Raw genomic sequence first — 27,094 nt, 5'->3', positions numbered from 1 at the left:
AAGGAGGCATTATGGGCTAGATATTGCTTGTCTTACTCACATGAATAATTCCAAAGGAGTCTGTCGGATTACTTCTGTGAGTAAGGTAAATAGGACATTATCCCCATATGTGATGGGTGGTAGGTCCAACTGTTTAAAATCCCTAAGATTTTCCATTAGAAAATCATGCTACAGATGGGCAGTTTTAAAACTAATTCAGATGAAAAAGACTTTGTTGCATACAAAAGTAGCCTGATTTCATTTCCCCCCCGCTAAGAACTTGAAACTCAGTGCAGGTTCATCCAAAATCTTGCTAAAGTTCAATTAATTTTTGTGTGAATCTTGTCTCAATTTCAAGTGCAGGCTTGAGTTTCAGAAAAAACTTCCTTGGAGGATCCAAGAGGTGAAGGCACTGTAGATACCATTAGCCAGTGGCCTGTTAAGCATAGATTCCCCTGAAGAGTGGAACTGTAGAGTTGGTCTACAAAGTTAGGTTGGCTTAACTACAACACTCAGGATATGAAAAATTTCACACCCTGTGAAATACACCCGGGGGGGGGGGAGAGAGGGGGAAATCAACCTAAGCCCCACTGTAGACACCACTTGGTCTTCCATCGACCTAGCTACTGCTTCTCTGAGAGTGGATTTACAACAGTGATGGAAGAACCCTTTCAGTCACTGTAATACATGTCTACGCTGCAGCGGTGCAGCTATAGCATTTCTAGTGTAGATATAGCCCAAGGTCCGAAAGAACTGAGATCCACAGAACCACCTGGAGGCCAGGATGCTACTGGAAATGAGTGTGATGAGGATATATGGGGAAATTAGTCAGCTGGTAGCAGGGATTGGCCCTGGCTGCTTTCTGTTGCCTCCTCTGTTTCAATGGAGGGTTTTACTATTATGTATTATGGGGCATGTTCTCAGACACTCCATAATGCACAGCATGGTAACCTGCACACATGGCAGGCCATGCACTGAAGGAGCTAGGGCCCACCAAAGAACAGCAGGAGGAAGCAGGGGCAGTGGTCCTTCCAACCAGAGGATTGAAAAACAAGATTTCCTCCCCCCCCCCCGAAAAATGGCTTTAAGATTAACCACAAATTGAGGAAAATCCATTTTTTAAAGGTTTTTTTTTTTAGTGAAAAAGACATTTTTTTCATATGTCAAAAAAAATCATCATCAAAAAATGGGGGGAGGGGAGAGAAGCATTTTCCTTGTATCTATTTCCAGCTCCTCCCATTGCTGTAGTAAGCATCTACACAGAAGCACTATAGTGGCAGTAACTGCAGCTGTGCCCCATAGCATTTTAAGTGTACACTTAGCCTACACCTGAGCAGCTCTGTCCAGATGGCCAGAGATCTCTCCCCCGCACACACACACACACCCGCCCTCCTTTTGCTTTTCCAGACTGACATCTTCTAGCAAAGCTGGGCCAATTTACTATTGTAATTTAAAAGCAAAAAAGCTTTTTATTTGGTGATGGGGAGAGGTGCGGACGGAAGGGTTGAATACAGCAGCAAAAGTGACCAAATTAATGGGAATTTATAAAATAGTATTTCTGAGTAGGGCTAGGTGAAACTGGTGTAGAAAAAAAATTGTGAGATGTTATTAAAAATGTTTTCACTAACTGATTTCATATTCTTCCCCCCCCCCCTTATTTTTGTGTTTGTAGAATTTCAAGTGTGTGATTCACAATAGTGTCCAAAAATCTGGGAAAGCCACCTTCAGTTGAAAAGTTGCACTTGTGAATTATGAAAGCTGCTGGAAGAGGCGCTCTGCAAAGACACGGTGATAGAGAGGTTCTATTCTAAGCTCTATTCCTTCTGTTGTCTCTAACAGTACTTTTCATTTATACACATTTCTACACACACTGGCTCTGATCCCATAGCTTCAGTGTAACTCCATGCAGGAGTAAGGGTGCATGTGTGCAGATGCAGTTCCAGAAGGAGGGTCTACAGTATCCAAGAGGAGTGCCAAAAAACAAACAAAACCACCAAATGTCCACCTTTAAGGACTCCAACACCAGTCAGAACTCTGAGTTTCCTTACTAGTCTAGGAAGGAGGTTTACAGGATGGCTGGCTTTCTCTCTTTACCTTAGGCTTCAGGCCAAGAGCCATTTAACACACAGTTCAAAAGGCCCTTACCTCAGCCTTGGCATTGCAAACTTATAGTAAAATTCTACACACACAAATAATGGGGGAGTGGAAGTATGGAATTGCATGAAATCAATTAGTGGAAACATTTAAGTAAATTCTCAATCTTTTCCCACCAGTTTCACCTAGCCCTGCTCAAATACTATTTTGTAATGTTACATTGATTCCTGTTAATTTATAGTTTAAAAAAATTATATATAAACTTTTATTTTGAGTTTGGTTGCTGACTCAAAGCTCTGAGATAGGGCCTTATGAACTGGGTTATGTGGCTCTTGGTCTGAGGCCTAAGCAAGAAATATATATTAGAACCCAGATCAGACTAGTGACCTGAATCCTACATGAATGACTTCTAATCTTCCCCTCTGCTTAATTTCCTTTTTGTGTTTATATAGCCCAGCCCCAGAGCATAGCAGAGATTTTTGACTACACCCAGACTGTCAGGTCCAGACTGTCCCTTAACAGGATAGAAACTCCTTCACACAGGGCCCTTATCTGGTTATGATTAAGAAGGTAATCATTATCCTATTTAACAGATTGTGAAATGAAGTGCTTTCTAGGCAAGTCAATTAACCTTTCTGTGTCTCAATTTCTCTGCCTTGTAACACGAGAGAGTGATTATAGTTATTCAAAAGAAAATGTGAAAATATACATGATATAAGATGTCCACAACTGCAAGTAGATAAATAATCCTAATGCTCAGAAAGGTGAAGTGGCTTACATAGGAGGCATTGTGGTCTAGTGGATTAGGTACAGGTTTAGCAATAGGACAGATGGGTTCCTCCTAAACTTGGCTCTAGCAGTTGTTGTTTGACCTTAGGCAAATAATTTAGCCCTGACCCTCAATTTCTGCAGCTACAAAATGATTATTTACCTACCTGACTACTAAATATTTAGTACTACATAACCAAAAAGCAGTTTTAAGGTTACTCCCTGGCTGAGACAGGAATAGAAGTAGGGATCTTCTGGCTCCTCCTAGCCCTTAGACTAGGTTTTTGGGTGACACCAACTCCTCCTGTTTAGGGAGCTTTTTAAAAATCTGAAGTGGGACTTTGAGTGAAGGTAGCTTTTTGATTTTTCCCTCCCACATGCAGATCATGAAAAAAAAAAATCACTAAAAAATTGTCAATGAACATTTTTGAAGTGTTGTGAAATTGCACCAGTTCCAGGAAGATTCACAGACTTAAGAGATAAATTGCATTAAAAAAATCCTCAAAGTGTTACACAATGACTTTCTCCTACCTCATTTGAGGAACAGGAGAACGATACACTCAAACTCCTCCCTTTTTTTGTTTGAGGTTTCTTTTTTGTAAATTGACAAAACAAAATTCAGATTTTTAAAATCATTCCTGGTCTGAAAGCTTCTGTGCCAAGTTTCAGTGAAGTTGAATTTTTATCTCTAGCTTATAAACCCTTGCAAACTGAAGCCTATAATGCTGACAGCAGTTGTAATAGCAAAAATGTGAGTATTACCACTCTAATAAAATACTGATCTTTTGCTGCATCTCCCCAATGGGTATCAAGTGGAAGAAATTATAAAAGCATTGAATATAATCCATTAAAAGGTCTTTCAGCATGTGATAGACAGGAGGGGGTTGTGGGTTTTTTTGGTTCATTGTAAAGTTTCAAGGTGGATGTGGCTCAAAACTAACTGATTATTACAATGGGAGGGAGAGATGAGTGATTTTAATACTAGATTGGCAAGCAAGAGAGGTGGGTTAAATTCCTGCCTCTACCACAAACATCATGTATTATGTACAGCAAGACATTTAGAGAGAATTTTAATAAGTATTTGGGTGTTTAATGCCCATTGAAATCAATGCCTAAATACCTTTAAAAATCTGGCCCTTAATCACTCAGTTCCCCATCTGTTACATAGGAATGCTCTGTTTCTTCCACAGTTTGGATTGTCTTTTTAGACAGTAAGCTCTTCAGCCAAGGACTGTCTTACTGTGTGTATGTGTAGGTGTTATTGTCCTAGAAGTAATAACTGCCTTCCAGGAGGGAAATCAGACCTCTCTATGTTTCATAATTTCTTTAGGAACAGACTCAAGACAACACAATTTACAAAGCACTGATACTTGGAACATGGTGTCCTACACTTCATCAACCTAGGTCAAGTCAACAGGCCCAGATTAAAGCTGTCTTTGACATTCAGTTGTTTTGCAGTATTGTTATAGCGGTGTTGGGCTCTTGATAAGAGACAGCTGAGTGAGGCAATGTTTTTTCTTGGACCAACAACCCTCAAATCTTGCCACGCTCAGAGCCAAGGACACAACAGCTCACAGAGTCACCAGACTCTGAACATGCAACTCCACTGGTACAATGATCAATATTCCCCCACAGACATACCTCCCAAGATCCATGGAGCCTATGCAAGCCTATCACAACATACGGTGTACTGCATCCAGTGCATCAAATGGTGAAACTGGACAAGCACTACACTCTTGAATGAAGTAAAAAAAATAAGGCAAACAACCTATCACCTGTGGATGAACACTTTCCTCTAGCAATCATTCCTTATCGGACCTTTCAGTCCTCAGCCTCAAAAGGAAACCAATACACAACATTTTCAAGAGATGAACCTGGGAAATTGAATTCATAACTCTGCTGGACACACACACAAAAAATCACAGACTCAAAGACACTGATATTATGGCTCATTTCAACATTTTATAAACCCACCAATCCTTCTTTGTCCTATGACAGCAGAGGTGTCAATTGCCCACTTCATTTTAAGTGGTCTCCTGCAACATGTGTTAGCCTCTCATGCTTAAACTGTCCCACCTTGTATTTAACTGTGACACGCCGTTTACCTTTCCCAGACCTGAATAAAAGCTTTGTGAAGCTCATAAGCTTGTCTCTTTGGGTAGGTCTACACTATGAAATTAGGTCAATTTTATAGAAATCGATTATATACAGTCAAATGTGTGTGCCCCCACTAAATGCATTAAGTCAGCGGAGTGCATCCACAGTACTGAGACTAGTGTCAACTTTCAGAGCGTTGCACTGTGGGTAGTTATCCCACTGTTCCCATAGTCTCCGCCACCCATTGGAATTCTGGGTTGAGTTCCCAGTGCCTGATGGGGCAAAAACATTGCTGTGGGTGGTTTGGGGTACATGTCATCAGGCCCCCCTCCCTCCGTGAAACCAACAGCAAGCAATCATTTCTCGCCTTTTTTCCTGGGTTACCCGTGCGGATGACATACCATGGCAAGCATCAAGCCCGCTCAGCTCACCATCACCGTATGTCTCCTGGGTGCTGTTGGCAGATGCGGTACCGCATTGCTACACAGCAGCAGCTCCTTGCCTTTGTGGCTGCAGATGGTGCAGTATGACTGCTAGCCGTCGTTGTCTCCTGGGTGCTCCTGGCCAACCTCAGTGAGCAGCACCATGCAGTCGCACCTACCTCAGCCTACCCCTTGATTCCATGGCTCATGAAGCCTGGAAAGTAGTAAGGAGCAGTTCAACTATAGGCTGAGCAAGTGCAGAAGGGTGGTAGAATGTGCATTTGGATGTTTAAAAGCTCACTGGCGCAGTTTACTGACTCGGTTAAACCTCAGCGAAACCAATATTCCCATCATTATTACTGCTTGCTCTGTGCTCCACAATATCTGCAAGAGTAAGGGGGAGATGTTCATGGTGGAATAGGAGATTGAGTCAAATCGCCTGGCCACTGATTACGCTCAGCCCAACACCAGGGTGTTTAGAAAAGCACAGCAGGGCACGCTGCGCATCAGAGAAGCTTTGAAAACTAGTTTCATGACTGGCCAGGCTATGATGTGAAAGTTCTGTTTGTTTCTCTTTGATAAAACCCAGCCCCCTTGGTTCACTCTACTTCCCCATAAGCCAACCACCCTCCCCTCCCTCCTTTGATCACCACTTGCAGAGGCAATAAAGTCACTGTTTCAAATTCTTGAATTCTTTATTAATTCATCACACAAATGGGGGGATAACTGCCAAGATAGCTCGGAAGGGGTGGCGGAGGAGGGATGCACCGGGTGGGATGGTGGAGAAGGGGAGGAGGGAAGGACAAGGTCACACTGCACTTCAAAACTTATTGAATGTCAGCTTTCTGTTGCTTGGGTAGCCCTCTGGGGTGGAGTGGTTGGGTGCCCGGAGGCCCCCCCACCACGTTCTTGGGCATCTGGGTGAGGAAGCTATGGAACTTGGGGAGGACGATGGTTGGTTACACAGGGGCTGCAAAGGCGGTCTGGAGATTTTCAAATATTTGGGCACTTCATCTTTTGGAACAGAGTTCTGATAGCACTGATTCCTCTCCCCATACAGTGATCAGATCCAGTACCTCCCATTTGGTCCATGCTGGAGCTCTTTTGCAATTCTGGGACTCCATGGTCACACATGCTCATGAGATCTGCATGGTCACCTCTGAGCTTGTCATACTGGCCAAACAGGAAATGAAATTCAAAAGTTTGCAGGGCTTTTCCTGTCTACCTGGCCAGTGCATCTGAGTTGAGAGTGCTGTCCAGAGCGGTGACAATAGACACTCTGGGATAGCTCCCGGAGGCCAATACCATCAAATTGTGTCTACATTACTCCAAATTCGACCCAGCAAGGTCAATTTCAGCACAAATCCTCTCTGAGAGGAGTACAGAAATCAATTTTAAGAACCCTTTAAGTTGACAAATATGGCTTCGTCATGTGGATGGGTGCATGGTTAAATCAATCTAATGCTGCTAAATCCAACCTAAACTCATAGTGTAGACCAGGGCTTCCACCAACAGAAGTTGGTCCAATAAAAGATATTACCTCACCCACCTTGTCTCTCTTGACATTCAGGTCAGCCTACTGATTCTCAATTTTTTCCCCATAATCTATCAATTTCCTATAACACCTTTTTCCTCTAAATGCAATAAAATATACAGGAGGTCACCCTGTTGTATATCCTGTGGAACATATACTCTTCATCATATGTGATGGTAATGGAACCAACGTGACAACACACAAGATAAGAAAAAATATGCAATTAACAGTGGAATAAAACTTGTTGGCTCGTACTAACAATTATTACTGTTGACAAGTTGCAATCATTTTGGGAGCTAATTTTATGAAAAATGACTGCCTTTCTCTGTAACCAAATCCAAATATATGTCACAGTTAAGCTCACATTTTACAAGGAGCTTGGCATCCTTCTATAGTCCAACATGCTTTTCCAGTCAGGCACCCACTTACATAAGGGAGAAAAAGAGGATTAATGTGTTATTGATATGGCATAGTACATTTGGTATTCTTCAGCAGCAGGAATGCCACATTTCCATCATAGTAACCCAAATATATTTTTATTAAAAGGCCCATAAAAATCTCATGCTAATTATTAAAGATGGGGAGAGAAAAAAAAAACTCTAAGTACAAGCTGGGAAATGTAATGTTGAAGCCACTAGTACTTTGGTAGGCATTTAATCATTTTAAATGGAGTGGCTTTACAAATGAAGCAGGTCATCCCTTAGGGTTTCTGAATTCTACATTTTTAGGTTCTCCTCACCTAGAAAATAACCTCAATGAAAATTTAATCTGCCGGGGGGAAAAAATCTTCTAGTAAGCTGTTCTCTAATTTCCTTTCAAAGTTTAGCTATGCCTACACTATCAGTTTCCTAGTCTGTCATTCTGAGAGAAACTGAAATATTATTTGGAAAATTTATAACCCAGCAATTTAAGTGGGTGCCCTCTGCATGAAGCATATACATAATTGCTACTTCATAAAAGTTTGATAAATGAGAGATAAAATGCATGCAGACTTCCCTGTAACAATACGCAGGGCATTATTCCAAAGGTCATTTTAAATAATGAAATAGATTGAGTGCATTTGAGAAAACTAAAAGCGAATTAACAAACACTGCAAAAGGATCTAAGACTAATACTATCCAAGGTCTAACATTTCTTAGCTTCTTGCACTTTAAAAACATGGGATTGTTGTAGTTTCATTCTAATCCTCTTTGGGAATCACAGAGCCGGCATTTGACTGAGAAGCCAGCACCCTCCCCTGCAGAGGCTGCATCTGTCACTTCCAAAATGGAATTTCTTTGGAAATCAGTAAACAGCATCACCTTTTACAAGCTGTTAGATATACTCCCAGGGCACTATCTATTCTGTTTCATGTGTGATCATTGTCCAATGTGTTATTATATTATTAGTGGTAAAAGATGGTTTCCATTATATGTAGACTTTCAAGTTCTTACTGGATAAAAATATGACATTACAGGCTTTCAGATCTTGAGGGACATATTTACAAATGTTTAGTTTTTACTGAACAGATTTTGCAATATCTGACTGCTTGGGTTTTACATATTGCTACATGAAGTGACACTCCTGGCCTGATCCCAGTTTGACTTAAAATGTCCTGTTAAACGCTTAATCCTTAAAAATAAGAAGCTCGGTTTATTTTAAAACCATAAAACTTTTTTAAAATTGCTGGGATAAATTAGACAGCATCACTTACAGCAGGGAAAGAAAGGAATATGCTGCACAAGGGAGTGACCAGTGCATGTGCAAGGCGCTTGCTTCATTATAAGAAAGAATCTAGGTGACTGGTTCAAATAGACAATCAAATGGCAATGAATGACTATGTGAAATGAGTTGGTGCCTAGGTCAGTTCATAGCAGACAGGTGTCTGCATTACAAAAATCATCATCACAGTGGGCACCCTCGTCGTCAGTCTCATTATGGAAGCCAAGCATTAACTGGGCATGGAGAATGAATTAGAGATAGTCCCTCAGAGTCAGGATTGAGGCATATTGGCAGTATGGGGTTGTTTATATTGCCACTGCCTGTACTATTCTTGCTTGAAGTATAAATAAGACCTCAGTCTCCAGTGTTAATCTGGCATCTATCACACGCCATGAACTAGAAAACTAAACATAGGCCTAAAATGTGTATGCTTAACTTGAGTGGTGATTTATGTGTGCAGTTACTCATACATCGAGATGGGAATTTACTCCATAGATTTCATTAAAGTAAAAAAAAATAGACAAAGTAAAACCTTTAATATGCCAGTACTTACACTTTGTACAGAGCACTGCTGATCCATGGAGCTTAAAGCCCTGTACAAAGATAAGTATTAATTCCACATGTTATAGATGATGGGGAAAACTAAGGGCTCAGGTGGCTTACCAATATTACACCAGACCTCAGTCGCAGAGGTAGGACTAGAAACAAGATCTCCAGTCTATGGTGCAAGCCTGCTACAGGACATATTCACAGTGGATGGCTTGGCACAAGCTGTGCCATGCCACCGCATTTTAAACACTATTATGAAGACTACCATACATCATGGGAGTGTTTAATCAATAGTATAAAAGACACTGAAGTCTCCATAGGTCATGCACTTACGTAATTGTATGGTTATAATGAGTTACTCTTGGTGAGGAGGAGGGGAAGGAAGAGAAATTCAGTTTTCCACCTTTTAATGACAAGAATGATTTCTACACAGTTTATTGAATCTTTGACAACATAAAACAGAGACCAGTAACACAGAGCAAGTCATAGCACAAACACAGATCCTGTGGAAGCACCAATATATAGGACATGCAACTCATTGCTGACACTCAGCATTCCAGCTGTTCTCCTGATCAAAAGTTAACAGCTATGCTGATTTGTGTGAGGAGGATAAACATCCCCTGGGCATCAGGTTTTAGGCCCCCAACAAAGCAATATTGCCTATGACCTCATCCAATTTCAAACCAAGATTTTTCAAAAGTAAAAAAAAAAATGTCCATTTATCCACTGAGACATATTTCCTTCTCATTTCTTCCTGATAAATTTGTTGAATTTGTTGGAGCCATACCAAATTACACCAGCTGAGGATCTAACCCGTTATCTAAAATCTATTTCTCACCTAAGTATACTTATGTACCTATATGTGGAAATTACATATTTATTATTCAACAGAAAACGTTTCTTTCATTCCTTTGACTGATTGATACATCACATCTCTTTTCCCAATGCCTATGGAAAAGGATTTTCAATGAACCATAGACAGCCAGTATATATGGTTCATGGGTAATGGACAGTGTCTACACATTCAAGCTTCAGAGGATGAATTTCAAGCATTATTATGTGTGATAGAGATAAATTTAGTATGCACATCAGCTTTTTCAAACTTTTTCAAAATGTATAATTTTTCTAACCTTTATAGAAGTTTGCTGTTAGTTTGCAAACTTTTATATTATTCTTACAGGGTTAGAAATAACCCAGCATGAGATAGAAAGTTATTTCTTTAGCATAATAAAACAATTAGAAGACCATTTCTAGGAATCAGATACAGTAGAATCAGAATTTTTCAGACCTTACAATGCAGCCTCCAAACACCTGCCTCCCTCACTATCACTGAAGTAAAAAAATTCTGATATTGCAATTTCCAGAATTTATCATTCATTCTACCAAATATTAGTGTATGTGACTGACTGCCACATATGCTGGGGGTGGAGGTATATGCGCATACACACCAAATGCTTATCTTAAATACCATCCAATCAGTTAAAATGAAAGTATAACTATGTTGCCGCCATTAATCCACTTGCAAATTTCGGGGTTACTGCTTATTGTTGCTAGTGTTATGTTTTTCAGAACTTACCATTTCTAGAGCCATTGTTTCTTTTGATCTCCATATAATCATAGTATCATATTCTCTTGCCCTCTTCATTTATTCCATTAGTACCAATAACCTTCTTTTTACTAGAAGTACTGTAATTTTTAAATAGATATTTTAGTCATAGGGTTTTTTACATTGCCAGGTAAGATCCACAGCAACAGAATCGGAAAGGCCCCAAATAGCAGCCAAGAGCTACTAGATACTAGAGTCCAGGCCACGTTGGGATAATAGTTTCCTAGATATCACTGTATTTAAAACAGTGAGCCAATTTCCCCCATTGCAATTCTACTGAGTCAGAGTAATTACACCAAGAATAAATGTGGCTTGTAGCTGCTAGGAAAGTTCTAGAAGGGTTTGTTTCCTCCTCCCTATATCTATTTTAAACCTATCTAGAAGACCAGTTGGATGGGAGAGAGGTGAAACATGGCTGTAGAACAGAATAGAAGGGATCCTATAACAGATACTCATATAGATTTAGTATTAAATTCTGAACCCTACCCCCACCAGGTCTCCATTTTGGTAGACATAATCAATATGTTGATGTTAAAGTATCTGATTGCTACTGTAGCCATCTGAGGTTATCTAAATTGCACCTGTCAATAATTGTGGATGTAGAAATGAGGCCATTGTTTGAAAAATTAGGTGCTAAGCAAGAGCCAATTTTAAAAAAAAAAGCAGTAATTTTTAGGAAATCTTTTTGCATCTAATTGCTTTGATGTAGCAACATTGAACACCTTATTTTTAATAAGGCTTCAACTAGTAGTTTTTCAATGGGGCAACTTTATTCTTGTTTTAAATTAAAAACTCTAAGTATTATAATAGTTAACTATAAGCAATAACCCACTTTATGATGGGTGTTAATATTATACACTCACACTTCATGGTTATTGCTTAATAAGCCTGATATACATAGTTATTTGGGAAGAAGGATGAACTTGTGGTCCATAGGTGCTGGCCTGGGACTCAGGACACATGGGTTTCATTCCTAGTTCTGCCACAAGTTTCCTTGTGTCCTGGAACAAGTTGATTAATTACTCTTTGCCTCAGCATCCAAATAAATAAAATTGTATAAAAAGATTAACTGACTTTGCCAGTGTTACACAAGGAGTCTGCAGTAGAGTCAGATTTAAATCTAGCTAGTTCACAGGGATGTTGTGAGGATAAATCCATAAATACTTGGAAGGTGCTTAGGTGCTATTGTCCATATAACTAGCTATAATCTAATCATGCAGTGCAGTCTGGGCTTAATCCTACTTCCAATGAAGTCCATGGAAAGGCTTCCATTGATTTCAATAAGAGTTGAATCAGGCACTACATGCAGATATCTGGTATAACAATACACTGTTGTATGTTATTTTGCTTCTTTATAGAACTGCCTATGGTACATTGTAAAACTGCAGTATAGTAGGAATGACTTTAATCATTTTATTCTTCTGAAGGTAGCCCAGAGTGATCAAGAAAGTCATAACTGCAGAACCAAGACTTGCCTGCTCACTAATTGTAGCTTTGCATAAGGTACATCAGTAAATAGATAGTGTATTGCATACAGTTGTCCTGTTCTTAGAAAGCAATCCATCCCAGTTTGACATCTTTAAAACCACTTGTTATGGGGCACACTCCATCCCCATCCTTTGCTACCCCAGACACCTTTCAGCCTGTCTAGTAAGTGGCTATGTCATGTGACTTTTACATTCCCATCACCAGTCTTGTGCAAAGTGTTTCTTATCCTTTAGAACAAGGCCAGAGATCTCAGAGCACACTGGACTCAGTTAGCCCAGGTCCTCCTCACTCACAGCCTTCTTGCATCTTCTTTTATAACCCTCAGTTGATGGCTAATTGGTTCATTTGCCCTCCCAGCCTCATCAGCTAATTAGCTGCATATCCCCACACTGCCCTCTCTAGGGGAACTGATTGGTGCCTATGTGATCAGTGTGCTGGCTCACGTGTTAGCTTCCAGCACTCTGTCAGATCTCCCCTCTTTGACCATGAATATCATCAGGGAATGTCTTTTTTCTTGGCCATTTCTGCCTCCATTTCAGTATTTAGAAAGCAGATGGTATAAATATTCAAATAGTGACATTTAAATGTTCTACAACTTAGAGATCTATTTAAAATTAAGCACACTTAATAAACATTTACGAGGTATTCCAAACTGCCATAAAGTAGCATCATTTAGAGATTTGCAGGGAAGTTTATTTGCAGCTTCATACTATACTGGATATTTTAGCAATACCCTATAATACATCTTCCAGCAGCAATAAAATTTGAAATGGGCCTTGAGTTACTGCCCTATATGACAGCAGGTATCAGATTACCAAAAAAGGGCTCTTATTTTAATTTTTTATGCATTATCTGAGTCATGGTCTAAGGTGGCTACACTAGTGAGCTTACAGCGGCAGAGCTATACCAATGCAGCTGTGTCACTAAGATCCCTCATGTAGCTGTTTATGCTCATGGGAGACAGCTCTCCCATCAACATAATTAGCTACTGCCGCTCATTGGGGGTGGTCTATGTCAGCAAGAGAGTGGTCTCCCACCAACATAGTGCTGTCCACACCAGGGCTTCTGTAGGTGTAACGTACGTCTCTCTCAGGAGCTGTGTTTTTTCACACCCCCTAAGGAACATATTTTGTACTGACAAAAGTGCTAGTGTAGACATAGCCTAATGGAAATCCATGAACCCTGCCAAAAAACAAAACAAAACCACCCACCTGTAAATTCTGAGGATTTAGGGATTTCCTTCATATTTTTCTGTTGTCATCCAGAATCTAATTTTTCACTTGAAACAAATGAAGTTTGAGACATCCTTAGTTGTGAAGATAGCCTTGACAATGTAAAGCTGTTGGCTTTGTGATGCTTCAGTCTGAAACAATAGATTTCCAGGACATGTCAACTCTCTGCTAATCACTCTAATGGAGAGTCAAATCTGAAGGCTAATCATGACCCCTTAAAACTCAAAATCATTAACCGTTTACTAGTGATACTTAGATCCAAAAGACATTCAATTGTATGTATTCTAATCCACTATTGAGAATCTTTGTATAAAACTGTATAAATTCTGTTGCACATTGGAGCGCACACACATTTGAATTTGATGCAGGAAGTGGTGTGTGGATATTACATTTATAATTGCATGATAGATAGGTGAACAAATAGCACTGGAGATTAATATAGGTAGGCCTGAATTCATCATTAAAAGTAAGATTGCGAGGAGATCACTGACTAAAGGAAAACAGGCATGAGGGATTTAGTGGAGGTGGCGGAAGCAGGTGGCTATTGCCAAGATCTTAGTTAGTTAAAAGGCTGAGAACCACCACAATAGAATGTGCATCTGTGTGCATACTCCAGATGTACTGTTTAACAAACTCAGGATGCACCCATAAGGTAAGCATATCGGAACTATATTGAAAGTGCTGATCCTACAGGTTTGCACTTATTCGAAAAGAAATGTAGCTAGTCAAATTTGATAATTTAATTTAATCTAGGAGTGTGGTGGATATAGGATAGAAATTACAAATAGAAAATCTTTCCAATCATTTGTAGTATACAAAAACACACATACAAATAAAAATCCAGTGGATTTGTATTGTGTACATATTAACATTGTGCCACTTTGTAAACCCTCTAGTCCATTAGGAATTCAACAGTTAGAGGTAGCTGAATACTGGAAGAAGGGTTGTGAATTTCCTCTGCTAACTACAAAATATGCTGTCAAGGTTTGCTGTTACTGCTTACGTGGGAAAGATTAGTGGTTTGGCAGTTGCACAAAGGGAAAGCTTTGCTGTCACTAAAAACGGGAACTATCCCCGGTGCTGAAAATTCTTCAAAGTGTTTATGTGGTAGGAACTGACAAATATTTTCAGATCCCAAACTATTTCAGGCAGCCTTAGGTTTAGAGAACCCTTCCAGCTTTAGCTGGAAAATGTCAAGCTGTGATATAGGACATTTGGGGTGGTTACGTAAGTGCAGAGTTTCAGAAGCTTCCTTAATTGTCAGATTAGTCATCAGTGTTCACTAGAAATAGTTAGCATCCTGCGCTAGTCTCATGAGTAAAGAACTGGTAGGTACTACTGTGAAATGGAGTGGTCATTCCACTTCTGTGGCTTCTACATAAAACTGATAGAAAACAAACAGAATCTACTCCACAATTGTCAAGGTCCAATTATGGCCCGTTAGAATTTGCATATTTAATCTTAACTAACTGTTCTCAATTGTCTTAGTGTTCAAACTCCTTATAGTTTATGGGCCATATTGTGAAGCCCTTACTCATGCTGCCAAGCACTTACTCACTTACATAGCACTATTCAAGTCAATGGAACTACTTATGTGATTAATTGCTCCCCACTGGGACTAAGAGGCTATAATCTGACTCTAAATTATCTGAAAAATCCTTGCAAAAAATTTTAGATTTGTTAACACATTGCATGATAAAAGCAATGGATAATTTATGAAATGGGAACACATTACCCCCTTTGTCTAACACCATCTCTTGGCAACTAAAAACAGAGAATGTAATAAGGCAGAGCCTGATCAGACCCTTTATAAAAGATTATATACTGTAATGGTTCAAAACACATTGCTTATAGTAGTGTTAGTACAGTGCATTGGACCACTATTATAGGCAAGGCAGGTAGTGATACCTTTAATTAAGATTGCCGGACACTTCCCATTGTAAGACCCGGTTTCTAACCATTCAGGTTGAAATTTTCCTTATTGGATGTTTGCCTGATGCTCAGATTGGAAATTTTCAGCAAAAATTGTTCAGCCATTTCTGTGAACAAGATTAAGGAATATTATGTTTGTCTTATGTTAAATTGGTTGTAAGGTTCTGAGGTTTTGTTTGTTTTAAGAAGCTCTTGCACCTATATGCTTCAGAGCCAGGATTTAAAATTTGGCAAAGGGGTGCTCTCAAGGATATGCCTTTTACTGTTCCCATGAACAACTGCCTTAATTTGGTCAAGTTACAGAACAGCAGCAGCAGCTTCATGTGGCTATGTTGTAGTCATAGTGACATGTACAATGGATTTCCATCTTGAAAGGTCCTTTGCAAGTCTGTTTCCTTAGGCAACAGTCAGGATGGGAGGATTTAGCCTCCTTAAATCCCTCAAAATTGCATCTTCCAACCTCAATAGTGGCTAGTCTCATGCTCCGCTTTCTTCAGCTTCAGCTCTATAAACCTTCTGTAAAAAAAAGTGTCAAGTAATGAGCCTTAAAAAAACCCCACAAACCACACACCTCACTTCACACATGCTCGTCTATCCTCCCTGTGGCAGGAAAAGGCCAGGTAGAGACCGTCGAATCGTGGAAATCAACGAATGGCTACGCAGATGGTGTCGGAGAGAAGGGTTTGGATTCTTTGACAATGGGATGGTCTTCCAAGAAGAAGGATTGCTAGGCAGAGACGGGCTCCACCTCACGAAGAGAGGGAAGAGCATCTTTGCAAGCAGGCTGGCTAACCTAGTGAGGAGGGCTTTAAACTAGGTTCACCGGGGGAAGGAGACCAAAGCCCCGAGGTAAGTGGGGATGTGGGATACCGGGAGGAAGCACAAGCAGGAGATTACAAGAGGGGAGGACTCCTGTCTCAGACCAAGAAAGCGGGACAATCAGCGGATTATCTTAAATGCCTATACACTAATGCAAGAAGCCTGGGGAACAAGCAGGGAGAACTAGAAGTCCTGGCACAGTCAGGGAATTATGATGTAATTGGAATAACAGAGACTTGGTGGGATAACTCACATGATTGGAGTACTGTCATGGATGGATATAAACTGTTCAGGAAGGACAGGCAGGGCAGAAAAGGTGGGGGAATTGCGTTGTACGTAAGAGAGCAGTATGACTGCTCAGAGCTCCAGTATGAAACTGCAGAAAAACCTGAGTGTCTCTGGATTAAATTTAGAAGTATGAACAACAAGGGTAATGTCGTGGTGGGAGTCTGCTACAGACCACCGGACCAGGGGGATGAGGTGGACGAGGCTTTCTTCCAGCAACTAACAGAAGTTGCTAGATCACAGGCCCTGGTTCTCATGGGTGACTTTAATCACCCTGATATCTGCTGGAAGAGCAATACAGCAGTGCACAGGCAATCCAGGAAGTTTCTGGAAAGTGTAGGGGACAATTTCCTGGTGCAAGTGCTGGAGGAACCAACTAGGAGAAAAGCTCTTCTTGACCTGCTGCTCACAAACAGGGAAGAAATAGTAGAGGAAGCAATAGTGGATGGGAACCTGGGGGGCAGTGACCATGAGATGGTCGAGTTCAGGATCCTGACACAAGGAAAAAGGGAAAGCAGTAGAACAGAGACCCTGGACTTCAGAAAAGCAGACTTTGACTCCCTCAGGAAACTGATGGGCAAGGTCCCCTGGGAGAATATCATGACGGGGAAAGGAGTCGAGGAAAGCTGGCTGTATTTCAAAGAAACCTTATTGAGGTTGCAGGAACAAACCATCCCGATGTGTAGGAAGAGAAGTAAATATGGCAGGCGACCAGCTTGGCTTAACAGTGAAATCCTTGCTCGTCTTAAACACAAAAGAACAGCTTACAAGAAGTGGAAGATTGGACAAATAACCAGGGAGGAGTATAAAAGTATTGTTCAGGCATGCAGGTGTGAAATCAGGAAGGCCAAATCACACTTGGAGTTGCAGCTAGCCGGAGATGTTAGGAGTAACAAGAAGGGTTTCTTTAGGTATGTTAGCAACAGGAAGAAAGTCAAGGAAAGTGTGGGCCCCTTGCTGAATGAGGGAGGGAACCTAGTGACAGAGGATGTGGAGAAAGCTAGTGTACTCAATGCTTTTTTTGCCTCTGTCTTCACAGACAAGGTCAGCTCCCAGACAGCTGCACTCTGCAGCACGGTATGGGGAGGAGGTGACCAGCTCTCTGTGGAGAAAGAAGTAGTTCGGGGCTATTTAGGAAAGCCGGACGAGCACAAGTCCATGGGGCCGGATGCGCTGCATCCGAGGGTGCTAAAGGAGTTGGCCGATGAGATTGCAGAGCCATTGGCCATTATCTTTGAAAAATCATGGTGATCGGGGGAGGTCCCGGATGACTGGAAAAAAGCTAATGTAGTGCCCATCTTTAAAAAAGGGAAGAAGGAAGATCCAGGGAACTACAGGCCAGTCAGTCTCACCTCAGTCCCTGGAAAAATCATGGAACAGGTCCTCAAGGAATCAATCCTGAACCACTTAAAGGAGGGGAAAGTGATCAGGAACAGTCAGCATGGATTCACCAAGGGCAAGTCATGCCTGACTAACCTAATTGCCTTCTATGACGAGATAACCGGCTCTGTGGATGAGGGGAAAGCAGTGGATGTACTATTTCTGGATTTTAGCAAAGCTTTTGATACAGTCTCCCACAGTATTCTTGCCAGCAAGTTAAAGAAGTCTGGGCTGGATGAATGGACGGTAAGGTGGATAGAAAACTGGCTAGATGGTCGGGCTCAACGGGTAGTGATCAATGGTTCCATGTCTAGATGGCAGCCGGTATCAAGTGGAGTGCCCCAAGGGTCGGTGCTGGGGCCGGTTTTGTTCAATATCTTCATTAACGATCTGGAGGATGGTGTGGACTGCACCCTTAGCAAGTTTGCAGATGACACTAAACTGGGAGGAGTTGTTGATACGCTGGAGGGTAGGGATAGGATACAGAGGGACCTAGACAAATTAGAGGATTGGGCCAAAAGAAATATGATGAGGTTCAACAAGGACAAGTGCAGAGTCCTGCACTTAGGACGGAAGAATCCCATGCACTGCTACAGACTAGGGACCGAATGGCTGGGTAGCAGTTCTGCAGAAAAGGACCTAGGGGTTACGGTGGACGAAAAGCTGAATATGAGTCAACAGTGTGCCCTTGTTGCCAAGAAGGCTAATGGCATTTTGGGTTGTATAAGTAGGGGCATTTCCAGCAGATCAAGGGATGTGATCATCCCCCTCTACTCAGCACTGGTGAGGCCTCATTTGGAGTACTGTGTCCAGTTTTGGGCCCCACACTACAAGAAGGATGTGGATAAATTGGAGAGAGTCCAGCGGAGGGCAACAAAAATGATTAGGGGGCTGGAGCACATGACTTATGAGGAGAGGCTGAGGGAACTGGGATTGTTTAGTCTGCAGAAGAGAAGAATGAGGGGGGATTTGATAGCTGCTTTCAACTACCTGAAAGGGGGTTCCAAAGAGGATGGATCTAGACTGTTCTCAGTGGTAGAAGATGACAGAACAAGGAGTAATGGTCTCAAGTTGCAGAGGGGGAGGTTTAGGTTGGATATTAGGAAAAACTTTTTCACTAGTAGGGTGGTGAAGAACTGGAATGGGTTACCTAGGGAGGTAGTGGAATCTCCTTCCTTAGAGGTTTTTAAGGTCAGGCTTGACAAAGCCCTGGCTGGGATGATTTAGTTGGGTTTGGTCCTGCTTTGAGCAGGGGGTTGGACTAGATGACCTCCTGAGGTCCCTTCCAACCCTGAGATTCTATGATTCTATGATTCTATGATTCAATAGAGACTTGTTAGATTTTTGGTGACCTTAAACATGGCATTTCTGAAACTGTGGATGCTTGACTTCAGAACTGTGTTCTTTTAATGCAGTTTAGATGTCATTGTAGACTACAGTGGGGTTTTTGTGAGGAAAGCATGGAGGGTCAATTTATTCCCAAATATATATCTTGACCCTACAGAAACAATCCACTAATATCTGTAGATATTTGTAAAAGAACATCCACTGACCACCTGGACTTCAGCTTGGAATGGGTCAGCCTCTGGTAGAATGAAAATTAGACAACTGTGAGCTTCCTCTAAGTACAAAACACACTTTGTAACACAAAAAACTGAACAGTGAGTATTACCAGAAAACTTTTAATAGGTTATAGATAATGGGCTTCCCAGACATCTTTCAAAATATAAGAGACAGACCAAATCATCCTAGCACCAGTAATTTCTAAGCTATTCAAAGCAACATTGTGAACGTTAAGATCTGAGAAACAATGAATTTGTGATTGATTCACTATGTGCTTCAGTTCATAAATTAATTCTACATCAGTGATGTGCAAGGAATTCACACCCTCAGATCAATAGTTTTATAGCTTCAGTGAACTACCTGAATTAGATTTTGGTAGAAAAGATCACTGTCTCCAATAATTTTAGTTTATCAAGTTTTTGACCACAAAGGCAGGGATGAATTTCAATCAATGAGCCCTCATTTTTAAAACGGTTTTGATAATCTCATGTGATGTATTGCAACACAGAAATGATACATCCAGATAAGGTTGGCATTTTTAGCTTCAAAACAGTGAATGCTTCTCTATTTGGGCTAGCCAGTGTTATGAACTCAGAGTGAGGTCTAGTCAGTGAGAGGAAAGGGACATCTTGTGCCGAAGGCCCATGCTTGAGACTCAAGAGACGTGGTTTCCACTCCAGGATCTGCCAAATATTTCCTGTGGGATCTCATGCAAGTTATTTCATCTGTATGCACTCCAGTCTCCCCACCTGTAAAATGGGAAAAGTTGCACTACCCTCCGGGGATTTCGTAAGGTCAAATTCATTAAAGCTTGGAAGGGGCAAGTCTGTAGCAGCTTTGCCTCCCAGGAAGCATTTTGCTAGAATAGCCAAGAGGACCACACAATGATAAACCCACTGCTTCCCAGCCTCAGTGTATTCTGAAAGAAGGGACATTTCTCATTTACCCTAGGTTCTCTTTTTAATCTATATTCTGGAAAAGATTTTCAAGCCTGCTATTGATTCTGTACTTTAAAAAAAACAAAAACAATCCCCTTCTTCCTGCTCCCAACAACCTATCATTTATAAGCAGCTGATCTCTATTTCTTACTAGTATGACATTTACAGAGTGCTTAGGGTGCAAACAACATATATACTGTATTACAGGCACTGACATTTTCCTAACAGCAAAGGTTTTAGAATCCAAATATGCTTTAAATGTCGGTAGCGTGTTGGTTCTAAGTCAATCCAACACATTAGGTTGCGAATGATCAAAATCTATTACCATCTGATGGCTCTAAGGCCTTATATTAAATGAGATAGGAGAGAGTTGATGGGTTCAGTTCCCCATGGATATATCTCCACAAACTCACCGTCACAACTGGCTCTACTGTTTCCCTTCCTAGCAGTCTCATTGCAGAGACCAAGGAATGAATAAGCATGGAGAATGAACTACTCTCTCATCATGATAGATGGGATTCCTCTAAGTGTACGTCTACATAGCCAAAAGCTGTGCATGGACTAGCCTACCAGAGCTAGCTTGAATCCAGCTAGCACAGGTAATAATAGCAGCGTAGACAGTGCAGCATGGGCTTCAACACAGGTAGTACAAGACCAGTACAAACCATGAGTATGTACTCAGCTCACAAGCCTGCTCTGAAGCCCTCATTGCTCTGTCATCACTACTGTTGTTACCTTCAGTAGCTGAATTCAAGCTAGCTCAGGTAGGCTAGCCCATACACAGTGTCTGCTTGTAGACATACCCTTTGTCTCAGGGATGTGAAGCTTGAACTGACAGCATGTGTTTTACCTGTTCCATTGATAAATAGAAAGTGTCAGTCTACAAAGAGGTCCACTCAGGACTTTTCACGAATACCAAGGGCTTGATCCAAAGCTTACTGAAGGAAAGGTTTCCATTGACTTCTGTGGGCATTGAGTCAGCCCTGAAATTCACTAAAACAAGCTTTAAAATAGTTAGAATACACGTTATTGATATTTATCTCACCATAATTCTATCACTTTGTATTTCCTCACATCCAGGTGCTCTGAAAGGAAATGCAAGATGCGTATTTTGCTAGTGCTTACTCTTGACAATCCGTAGCTTTTATTAATAAGTGTAGTTATGAGTCAAGCAATCTTTGTATTCAGCTTGTTTAAGACAAAGCCAACACAGCCATGGATAGCACCATGAAACTTCGGTTAGCAGGAATGTTCACTTTTTTAAAAAAATATGACTTTTTCCTTGTCTGTGTGGAACAAGATTTCAAAAACAATTAAAATCCTGATTTTTTTTTTAAAAACCTTCAAGGGTATAGGCAGCCCCGCCATGGGTAATCACTATGGGAATCTGCTGCTAAGCAGATGTGTCACCTTTGAAAAAGGATTTTTTCCCCTGGTTTCCCCCCCAGTAAAATCTTCTGTTGACCTCACACTTGTGGAGGTGACCTCTGTCAGTAAATGGCTATGATTTACTGGCTCAATATGAAAAAAAGATGGATACCAGTGATATCATAAGTCATGAAAGGAGAATTTCAAGTAGCGTATGACATAACAGGAACTATGAGTCTGAGCTAGTTCCATACAACTCATGGCAACTCATTTATGGAGTTTCTTCCACCCTAAGATTTAAGGCTCTGTAAAACGAGATTGCAACTGTTAAAGGTGAACTGCTGGTCTTAAAGTATTCAAAGAGACACTCTCTAGACACACTGTCTGCAATTACTATCCCACCCTGACAAGAATGTTTAAAGTTTTCATCTTTGTCAACAGAGTTTCATAGCCTGTTGTGGAACAATATTTGTCACTCTCTCTTGAGTGGTTCTCATCGTTAGTACATTAAGTACTCCAGTACCATGGAATCAATGAAGTTACAGTGGCATAAAGCAGGGGTAATTCAGTGGTGAATTAGGCACCATATTTTCATGAAAATTGCCTTGCAATTTATATTCACCATCACTAAATTTTCCCCATGGAATCACCTTATTGATAACATGGGAATTACAGAAAGTCCATGAAAGATTTAAAAATCAGCTGACATGTTTTGTTTCATTTTGCTAAAAATCACCTCTATTTGCACTCATTGAGATGAAGTTTTACTCCCAAAATCCCTTTTCTGTCTCACTTGATGGGAACATTCTCATAGTCCTACTTAATAGAACTTGAATAGTATTAGTTTCTCATATTTCTGCTTCTCCCCCTTCCCCCCAGCATTTTCAGTCAGAACTAAATGAAACTCCGCCAAAGCTCTCTCAATAATGGAAATATGACCTTGCTTTTCTTCCATAGCAGCAGAAAAAGGTCTGTGCTAAAGTGACATAAAAGAAAAAAATGCTTGTAGTTCTGCACTAATGTAAAATGACACTCACTTTCTCCATACAGAGGCACAGAAAAGTCCTGTGCTACATGGGGAAATGCAGTCTCTATAAAAACCACATGCATTCTGAAAACTGGAAAATTTCCATAAGATCAGGACAGCATTTGTCTATGAACTACTGGAAGTTGCTAAGAATAACTGACCTTGTCATAGCCTAGACAAGCCCAGGAGCTTGATGTGTTGTTAATGTTTCAACACCAAGGTACAAAAAGAACACTAACATTACTAATATACAGTGAGACTATCTTAGATGGAGTTTAGATAAGTACATTTAAGGGGTATCTTGAACTGTTTGAATAGTCTTTCACTGCCCTTAGACTGAAGCTTCACTCTGCATATGGAGACAAAAATCTTCCTGCCTCTTGACACTGTCAGCATGAATATTTAAGTTTGGCATATGGGCCATGGGTGGTTAAGCTCCATGGGAGATGGGGAAATTAATCCATCGCAGGCTGCAGAAAGGAAACAGAGCTACTTCATCGTCATTGACTTCAGCAGGAGCAGATGCAGGACCCTAGTTAGCAAAAGTTTAACCATTTAAAAGGCCAGGCTAAGTAAGACACACAGAGAACCATAAAAAGAACAGGAGTACTTGTGGCACCTTAAAGACTAACAAATTTATTTTTAGTTAGTTAGTCTTTAAGGTGCCACAAGTACTCCTGTTCTTTTTGCGGATACAGACTAACACGGCTGCTACTCTGAAACAGAGAACCATGTTGATCCCTATAACCAATTCAGAGCTATTGTATGTAGGTAATATGCTGTAGGGTCTGGTTCAAAGCCCATTGAGAGAAGGACTCCCTTTGGCTTTGGATGTGGGAGCTAGATTGTGCCATCAATTACAGCTTTGCAACTTCATAAATAAAAGGCAGAATCTGGCCCTAAAAGGAGAAGTTAATCCTATTACGCTTTGCTTAGTTCCTCCACGAACACACATCTAGCAAGGCTTCATATAGATAGCTACTCTTATTTTTCTGACTTGGCATTTTTGTACATGTGAGATGACTTGTCTCAGAATTGCATTTAGAAAACAGAAATCACAAATCCTTCTACAGAGAACTACAGAATGCCTTATCCAGATGCTTGTGTGCTGATTACAGCAGTTTATTTGTAAATGACACATTTCTACCAAGAATTACTAACATTGTGCTAGGAAGATGAGCAATGCCCCTTCAAGATAACCTGCAACTTCCTTTTAAGAAAATAGATCTCCTAAAATATTGTGTGGAGATCAGGGTAATAAAGATTACTTTTTTCCCCTCGGTGACACAGGTAGAAAACAAAATAAATTAACAGCAAGTTATAGCAAAAACAAAATAAAAAGCCTCTTGTTTAAATGTCATATGAAACACTTATTCTTAAATTATTGACTGTGACTGAAGTCTAAAATAAAACACTATTTCTTAGGAGTGAAATTCACCCAATGACAGAGAGCACTCCAAAGGTTTAATCTGTGGCAGAGATGTACAAACAATAGGAATGAAGGGTTAGATTCACAAGGGGACTAGGCACCATTCACAAAATAGAAAAGGAGGAGATGGTGCCCTTATATCCAGTAATTTGGTGGTTAGGGCACTCATCTGGGATATGGGACCCCCAGGTTTGAATCCCCATTCTGGAACAAAATGTGGAATTCCCTCCCATCCCATATGAGAGCCTTAACCACCTAGCAATTAGCTATGCTGAGGTAGAGCTATCATAATCTCTCCTATTGAATCAGTTCCACTTTGTGTCAATAATTAAATATTCCTTGGACAAGAGAGCGAGTGACTCTAATCTGGTGGCTCCAGCACTTCCCTGGAAGGGGAGCACCCAGGTTCTTGTCCCTGTTCCAAGGAATATTTCTACAAAGTGAAACTGCTTCAACAGAAGAGCCTGAGAAAGGTCTCCCCCAGAAACCCAATAGGCTCATGGTTAGGGCCCGCGCATGAAACATGAGAGACAGTCCCTGCTCAACCCCATTTTGTGAATGGTGCTTAAGTTCCCTTGTGAATCTATCCCAAACTTAAAACAATGTTTCAGAAATGTTGAAATTTAATTTCAACATTTCCAAAAAAGTGTCCCCCTCCAAACTAATGATTTGCCAAAAATCAACACAAATTCATAAAATCCAATTTTGTTTCAGTGAAAAATTCATCCATTGCTAATCATAGGATCTACCCACACATACACAGATCCAAAGACTTAAAACGCCTGCACAGGGTATTCCGAGGGGCAGTGATTAATGTTCCAGTCCTTCCCCAAAACACATACAGCCCTAACAGAGCTCCCTCCATTGGGACACTCACTAAGTTATTATTGTGTTTGGAGTCCACCTCACTGGGCCCAATATACTTTAAGCCTTTTGAGTCACAACTACATCTAGACACTGCCCCTGACTGGGGTCTCTAGACATACATTCAGGATACAGATCCTTTGTCTAGCACCTCCTTCTAAGAGCTAAGTTGCCACAGTCCAGCTGCCGCAGCCTAGCCCTCTGCTAGACCTAGACCCTTCAGCTGCCCTGTAGCTTAAGCACATCCTCCTCTAGAACTCCAGGAATCTGGGCACTCTGTTTTCAATTCACCCCTCTATAAACACAAGGTAGGGAAACAGACACAGAGCTAGACCCCACAGAAGAGTCTAAAACAAATTACCCCTTACTTTGATAGCAAAAAAGATACACAGATCTAGACAAACAAACAACTATATGTATTACCCTACCTCAGTTTCCTTACTGTTCAGAAAAGTTCTCTAGGCTTAGGACAGACTTCTCTGGGGGTATTCAGGATCCTGCCGCTATTCCTTGCTATCCTACTCAGGGCTTCTCATCCAGAGTCTTGCCACAGTCAGTTTAACTCTTTTTATTACCCTTTCCCTTCAAAGTGGGATGGGAAATTTCCTTTATTTTATAACCTCCTGTTGCCTTTGTCAGGTGACTCCCTGATTAGCCTCAGTATGTGATCACCCTCCCAGGTGATTACAAAATGATCTATTGCTTAGTTACCACCCCTCTAGACTTCAGATTTGAAAAACTGGTTTGCCACAGGCAGCAAACACCTCTTTGTCCAAGGCTGCTCCATTTGAATGGACAAACATCAAGGTTTATCAACCCTCTGGTGTCTGACTATGAAGTATACTACATCATCTAAAGATGTAAAGCAGCAGCTCTACTCCCTCTGTACCAGCCACAATGCCTATGCCTAAATGGCAAGACTGAGTCCTTAATAATTATCTATTTCAGCTGGTGAATGTTGTGAAGTTTGGCTTCTGGACCCAACAACCAAGGAACTAGGCAGCTCAAAAGCACATTAATTTCAGAAGAAATCAATGGGAGTTAGGCACATAAATCTTTTTGTGAATCCCACCCATGGAGAAGTAATATTAACTAAAGACTTTTAGAACCACAAAACTTTTGCATGAAAGTTGAGATCTCTTCTTACTTTACTGCTCTAGCCATTGCTGATATGCCTGCTTCAGCAATTTCTTGAGAAGCTACATTATGGGGATTAAATCTTTACAACTGTTAATTTGAATCCAATAACTTGTATTAAGTAAGTGAAAATATTAAAAGCTTTCATGGCATTTAAAATGCTTTGTGCAGTTTGGTTCAGTAAAAGCTCATCTTTAAAACATTTACAATAAAATGAAAAGCAAAGAGAATGTAGTCACTCTAGCTACCAATGTTTTAACTGAGGTCATCTGAACTACAATTCCCAGAATGCTGAGCACAATTATGTACAGTATGTGACTATTAGGGCTGAGGAGAGAGAAGGAATGCCAAATCTGATTAATCTGATATCCAATTGATAACTGATTTTTTAAAAGTCCATAAAATGTAATAATTACTATACAGGTATTTCATATTAATAATATGTAGATGGTAACAATAATTATTAAGCAATGGTAATATTAGAATTGCTAAAGTTAGACATCTAAATCCATATTTAAAATGTCCTAAGTTTTCTAGGCTATTATGGAGGAATTGTTCTATGTGCCTAGCTGAAAAAAACAGCAAACAAAGACTCAGAATGCTTCCAAATTAAAGCTCACCTAATGATCGTACTTCTGATGAGAGAGAGAAGAATTAGCTGGTATGCTAACTGCCAAGCAGACCTAACTATTTCAACAGTGACAGGAGATAAAATAAGCTGCCTTTTCCAGTAAAATAATGAGGAGTTGTGAACACTGGTATTTCCCCTGTAGTGAGAAGGAAGTGACAGCAATGAAACCACCAGCGACAATCACTGCTTGTCTTATTTTCAGATTTAAAATTCTGCCATACATGTACTCTGCACAATGCTGGCTTAATCAA

At 40.6% G+C, this 27,094-nt stretch overlaps 1 long non-coding RNA gene across 1 annotated transcript in view; it reads right to left on the bottom strand.

The window, feature by feature from the left end:
* The window catches only part of LOC123377068, a 42,322-nt gene extending 16,646 nt beyond the window's left edge, over window positions 1-25,676 (bottom strand). Inside the window, exons 1-2 of the long non-coding RNA XR_006582068.1 lie at window positions 25,504-25,676; window positions 13,450-13,601 (exon numbers count right to left, since the gene is read on the bottom strand). This is a non-coding gene — a long non-coding RNA (uncharacterized LOC123377068). The remainder of the gene's footprint in view (window positions 1-13,449; window positions 13,602-25,503) is intronic.
* Window positions 25,677-27,094: the final 1,418 nt, after the last annotated feature.

This window comes from Mauremys mutica, chromosome 9 (genome assembly GCF_020497125.1).
Source record: "Mauremys mutica isolate MM-2020 ecotype Southern chromosome 9, ASM2049712v1, whole genome shotgun sequence".
NCBI lineage: Eukaryota > Metazoa > Chordata > Testudines > Geoemydidae > Mauremys > Mauremys mutica.
This window is presented reverse-complemented; position numbering and strand designations above follow the sequence as displayed.